Source organism: Castor canadensis, chromosome 12 (genome assembly GCF_047511655.1).
Source record: "Castor canadensis chromosome 12, mCasCan1.hap1v2, whole genome shotgun sequence".
NCBI classification, from domain to species: Eukaryota; Metazoa; Chordata; class Mammalia; order Rodentia; family Castoridae; genus Castor; species Castor canadensis.
The window spans coordinates 63,112,768-63,119,377 of record NC_133397.1 but is presented as its reverse complement, the minus strand read 5'-3'; the positions used below and the strand labels follow the sequence as shown (position 1 = coordinate 63,119,377).

Below are 6,610 nucleotides of genomic sequence, written 5' to 3'. Positions count from 1 at the left end.
GCGCTTAGAGAAGGAATTATTACAAAATTCGCGCTGAGCGCCCGCGTCTCATTCTGGCCTCTCCGGATCTTTTTGGCTCTCTGTGACCATCTCTTCCTCTCTCCTTTTTTTTTTTTTTTTTTTTTTTTGTCTCAGGCCATTTTTCCCCAGTCCTGCTTTCCTGTCCCTAACCAACTCATTTCTACTCCCTTGGTCTAGGAAAAGGGGAAGCGCATGGGGGAAAAGACCCGACCCAGTCATATCACTAAGGGGGCGGGGGTGTGGAGCTGGGCAGGCGCACAGATGGAAGAGATTTTCGTTTCCTGTGGAATGAGATGACGGGGGATTTTGTTGAAGCAAGGTCCCCGCAGAAATGCGTTGGCTAAACCCTGCCTGGGCCTGGGTTCTGCGGGTGTCAGACCAAGTTTTGGGGTCTGCGACAGAGAAGACAGGAACTGCAGCTAAGTTGAACTGGACCTAGGGCCTTGCTCCTCTACCTCAAGTGAATCCCACCGGCCCAGTCGCAGTTTCCTGCCGCTTAACCCTCGCCGTGAGGCTGGGCAGCGGCCAAGAACTCCTTAAGGTGGTAGGTAGAGAATCTCGTAATTTACCCGACCATTCCTAGATATGCATCCACACTGGTCACGTCTACTTTCGTTCATACCTGTTCCTATCTAAATCGACACACTTTTCTAACAAGAGCACCTTCCCCTGTCGTAGTGCTTTCCAAATAATTGGAAATCCAGCGGTCTGTCCTTAACTCCATTTTACAGATGAAACAGAGTACAGGTGAGCCTGACTTAAGTGTGATCATAGTCTGAGTAGAGCTGGTCCTCCCAGTGGTCCTGACCTGACCCAGATTCCACCCCTTTCCACTCCTGTTTGGGGTTGCTGCAGGCCACCATCCCCAAACCCATATCATGGGGTGGTGCTGGAGCGCACTTTCCATGCTCTTTCTCTCACTTTTCCCTAATTTCCTTCCTTCATTCTGCACATATTTATCCCTTGCCTGTTTTCCTCTATTTCTGCTCCATTTAGGACCTCTTCCCTTTGGCAAATTCCCTGCAGCATGTTAAAAAAAGAATTTGTCACCATTCAGGGGTCTCTACATTTGCCACTGCATTCTGGATTCAGCACCAATGCTCCCACCTCCTTCACCTTTCCCAAACTTGCACATTTCTTACTCTACCAGCGTCCTCCTTAGCTGATATTATACACAAATACCTCCTCTCTTATCTCTGGACAACTGCCCACTTTAACCAAAACCTGTTGTTTCCCTCCCCACCTTCAATTCTTCAATCCTTCTTTTCATTCCTTCCTTTCACCCAAGCAGCTGAGCTCTGCCTAAGATGAAGGTTGATCATGCACACTGAAGTATCTCACACATCTGGCCATTTACTTTTCACTCCACATCTGTCTGGACCTTCTCCCCCATGCCTCCTTTCTGCCTATGGTGCTGATATGACCTGGACCACCTGCACTGGTCCACATTAACATTTCTCCTTCCTCCCCCATCTCTGGGATAAACCAGGCTCAACTCCTGACTCTTCCATTTACTAGTGATGACACTTGGGGCCAATTATCTTGCCTCAGCTTGTGAAATGGCAGGTATTATAGGGGAACCCTGCAAGGATTAAATGAGATAACATGTAGTACTAAGGAGCAGTGCCTGACTCCAAAGATGCACTGGGTAAAACAGTTGCTGCCTTTGCTCATTCAAGAAACTAAGGTATGTATCATCCTTCAGTCTTTCCTTCAACTGAAAAGCCATGGTGTACATCATGGCCCTCAGTACAGGCCAGGCAATTTCTCCATCAATGCTCTGCTCTTGTGGAGGTCTTGGTCCAACAACATCCTCTGCCATATCCCTTTTTACCTTCATCTCCCTCCTTTTTTCTTCTGCCTACCTTCATCTTCCCCATCTTCAAAAGGTTTACTGCCCTCATCTTTCCCCCAGTCTGTTGGCTTTTTCATGAAATTCTGGCAGCAGATCCTTGCAGTTACAAGGATCTATGTGTCTTCCTTTTAACAAATCATACTGCAGATAGTTTTGTAACCTTTCTTTTTAAACATTTCATTAGCATATGTGAGTTGTACAGGAGGGTTTTATTATGAATTTATATATTTTTAGAATGTAACTCGTGTAACCTATTTATCATTACAAGCAACCACAAACGTTTTTACCTCTCATTAAATATTCTCCACTGTTGGACATTTATGTGTTTACAAATTTTTACTGTTTTGAATAATTTTTTTTCAGCGCTGGGGATGGAACCGAGAGCCTTGGTCATGCTAGGCAAGGGCTCTATCTCCATACCCATCAACCTTTTGAACATAATTTTGACAAATAAGCCTATAACTGTAACTTACTGAATGTCCATATTTCTTTTCTATATAAATTTCTAGAGCATGGCTCAAGTGGTGAGTGCCTGCCTAGGAAGCACAGGCCTTGAGTTCAAACCCCCAGTACTGCCAAAACCAAAAAGAGTAAATTTCTAGAAGTGCATTTTCCAAATATATAAAATATTATATATTAATTCTTTTGATCATATTGTCAATTTCTGGCGTTTGAACTCAGGGCCTCACACTTGCTAGGCAGGCACTCTAGCACTTGAGACACTCCACTAGCTCCTCAGGAAAACTAAAAAAAATTTTTTTTCCATTATTGAGGTTTGAACTCAGGGCCTCAAGTTTGCTAGGCAAGCACTTTACCACTTGAGCCACATCTTCAGCCCTCAAGTCATTTATTATTTATAATTACACATGGACTCTTCAGCCAAGTACCTTCAACTCCCTTTTCTTTTGGAAACTCATTTTCCAAACAAGGTAATTGCCTGAGTCGGCTCCCTCTTGGAGTTACTTCTTCATAAGCTCCACTTTCTTCTCTTAAGTGGGTATCTACCAAGGCGTCCTTGTCTTCAGACCTGCCCTCATTCCACTTAATCATCCTATCTATCTGTCTGTCTGTCTGTCTATCATCTATCTATCTATCCCCACAGATAGATATCTCCACTCATACTTAATACAGACTCCTCATGGGTTTGTAGTTTCCCCAGATCAAGTCACTAAGTTGTAAATGCTTGTGAGATGTCTTCTTGGGGACCCACAGTCTTATTAGACACTCACTGTACCCTAAAGCTGAGCCAAATCCATGCCTATCTGTTGTTCCTCTTTCTGGAGGATACTTGGGATCAGCAGCTCAGAGGCATCTCTCAGTTATGGCTTGCACATCCACTCCTTTCTTTCTATTCCATGACACTGGTTTAATTTGGGCCCTTGTTTCCTTTCCCTGATGATTCTCTTATAATAAGCATTTGTAACTTTTCCTTTCTACAATTCATTTTCCACATGACCACCAGATTTCTGCATCACAACTCTATGCTGTTAAACATTTTTTCACACAACTCAGGGCAGTTTCATAAATAAACCGTGACTTGGTTTTTCATCTGCTATATGGAGTTAGTAATAATACCTACTCTGGAGAGTCGCTGAGAGAATTAGCATGAGGCAATTTATGTAGAGCTGTTAACACAGTATCTCCTAGTGTCACTATTTCCAGTAAAGTCCAAACTCCATAACTTGGCATTCAGACCCTCCATGAGCAAGTCCCTACCTTTCTAACCTCATAGCCTCTGCTCCCCTATGAGCAACCTGCATTGTGACAATACTGCCACCAGCCAGGGTATTCATCCAGGGGACTTCTTGTTCTCTCTCCTTCTGTACATGTCCAGTGTATTTCCCCTCCAATCCTGTTCAAAACATCACACTACAGCATGTGTCAGTCCAAGTTCAGAGAAGAGGAAAATTGTAAAAAGTGCATGCAGTCAAGTATTTAGAATGCCAGCTTCATGAGAACTTCATCTGTTTTGTCAACTGCTATTTCCAACACTCAGCCTATAATTGTCTGCCATATAATAGATACCCATTAAAGATCTGTTGACTGAACATATGAATTTGTAAACATACTTTAAGGAAGGTTACATTTGTTCGAGACAGTGTGAAAATGCAAATTTTCATCACAATAGAACATAAAGAAGAGACAAATATCCATGCCCTATGAGGTTTGCAGTGAAAGAAGAGTTGTGATTCTTGCCTGACCCTCAGTGTGCACTTCTGATTCTAGGCCTCATCTTGGAAGAAGATTCCTCCTGAAGAGCCTCTGGCTGCTGAGAAAGGAAACTCAGAAACTTTGAACTTGGAGCCTACCCTGTAATGGGCCAAAGTCTTGGGTGGGAAGGAATATAAATTCAAAGCTTCCAGTGTATCTCTATATTGTAAGAGGTATGAATTTAGAGCAAATATCCCTTTTTCTTGGAAGACCTCTTCCTCTCTCTCTCTCTCTCTCTCTCTCTCTCTCTCTCTCTCTCTCTCTCTCTCTCTCTCTCTCTCTCTCTCTCTCTCTCTCTCTCTCTCTCTCTCTCTCTCCCTTCCCTCTTTCTTTCTTTCTTAAGTGGTCAGGATGATTTATTGTTGTGCATGATTGAGATGATTAAGGAGGTTACAGCACAGTGGGAGCCCTCAGGAATGCAGGGCTCACCATGTATCCAGGGGACCACGATTAGAGATATATTTGACTCCACAGCCATCAGGGATGAGCCGCTTCTCAGCTACCATGTCTTCAAATTCATCTGCATTAAACTTGGTAAAGTTCCACTTCTTTGAGATGTGGATCTTTTGGCGGCCAGGGAACTTGAACTTGGCCCTGCCCAGGGCCTCAATCACATGTTCCTTATTCTGCAGCTTAGTGCGGATGGATATGATTACCTGGCCAATGTGAACCCTGGGGCTTCCCAAAGGCACCCCGCATACCTGTCTGGAGCCTGTCAGCCCCAACATAGGGCAACATCTTGTTGATACCAATGACGTGGAAAGGGTGGAGCTGAACTCGAATATGAAAGCCATCTTTGCCACAACTTTTTACCATCTACTTGTTAACACAAATACATGGGCAGCCTCCAGGGCCTAGGAAGAGAGCTGCTCTTATTCATCAGATACCATGTGGCCACAAAGTGGGAATTCGTCCACTTTTGCCTTCTTCTGCCCCAGGTCAAAAATGTGGATCTTGGCATCAGGCACACCTCAGCAAAAGCGAGATTTGGGGTAAGGTTTGTTCTTACAATATCAGTAACACTTAGTGGGGCAGCGACCCATAGCGACACCAGGATCTTCGGTGGCATGCAAAAGGAAAAGAGCACTCTCTCTCTCTCTCTCTCTGTTTCTCTCTCTCTCTCTCTCTCTCAATAAGTAACAGTAACTGTTAAGCAGGCCTCTACCACTTGAGCCACCCTGCCAGCCCTTAAATGTTTTCTTTGTAACAGGATATCTTTTCAGCTTTAATTAATTTAGAGAAATGTCTCTTTTCTATATATGTTTCTTCTAGACTGCTCTGACCCTGAAAATTAGGACTCCCTCTTGGGAGTGTGTATGTGTTTCAGAATTTCAGTCTAGAAGGAATTCCCAGACTTTGGGAAATGTTCTCAGGACAGATGATTTTGTGGTGGTGGATTGACCCAGCACAGCTGCAGGCAAGGCCAGCCCTTGGGAGTTCTGGAATGGACATACTGTGATGGGCAGAAGGAGCTGCTCACTTAGCAGGTGAGATTGGGGCTACAGCTGGGAGACAATTCCCCCTTCTTAAAACCAGAGAAACTGAATCATGAAAGGAGGGAAGTAAAATCTTGCCATTACATGGATGGTGTTACCAGCCAACAGACATTTGGGTTATATAATGAAAAACTGAGCCCTTTGGGAGAGCTCAATGACAAGGTACTTCAGTGGCCCAACCCTACCTGATTTGGCAGTTTTTTCTGACTTGCTCACCTCCTCAGTGCCCATTCACACAAATTTGTTCTTATGTGGATCTAAACAGCTGAGAATTGCTTACATTGCACACATTTCTTACTCTTCAGTTGTTGAAGATTCGCTCTTTGTAAGCACGGTCATTGAACATGATGTCAATTTTGTTTCTAAAAGTATGGTAGAGTAGATGTTCAGAGATCCTTACCAGGACAAGACGTCTCAGAATTTGTTTCATTCTATTTGGCTTTTTGTTCCAAACATTTCCAAACATACATAAAAGTAGACAAAATAGTACAATGAACATACATATACCCTGTCACCTGGATTTTACAATTATTAACATTTTTCCATTCTGCTTCATCCCTTTTTCTATGAAATATTTTAAGAAAATTGCTCCCATCATGACATTTTATCCTTAAGTACCTCACTATGAATGTCACTTAGGGGAATTAAAAAAGAAAACAAACCCTTTCTTATGTGAAATTTAAACACACTTTGTATGAGAAAGATACAATGAGCTCCTACATGTTTACTATCCAACTTCAATTATCAACCTTTTGTCAGTCTTAAAAAACATCCCTTTAAATGATGACTGCACTAGCACAAAAATATGAAAAATCCTCAGTTGTCCAGAGATTATAGAAAGTTTGGATTGAAACACAGAAGTAGGTTCTGAAACAAAGGGTTACGGTGAGATAAAGGTCAATTCCTTGGTGGGCCAGAGCTTCTGCCTTAAAAGGCTATAAGTGAGAGGAACAAGGGACAAAACTTGGGACCCACCTAAGGCAGGAAGTCAGATCAGAGCTGCCTGAAAGGTGACACCTTAACTGAG

At 43.2% G+C, this 6,610-nt stretch overlaps 1 pseudogene; it reads right to left on the bottom strand.

Moving 5' to 3' along the window:
- Nucleotides 1-4,497: 4,497 nt before the first annotated feature.
- On the bottom strand, nucleotides 4,498-5,130 carry LOC109696303 (large ribosomal subunit protein uL16-like; annotated as a pseudogene).
- Between the last annotated feature and the right edge of the window lie 1,480 nt (nucleotides 5,131-6,610).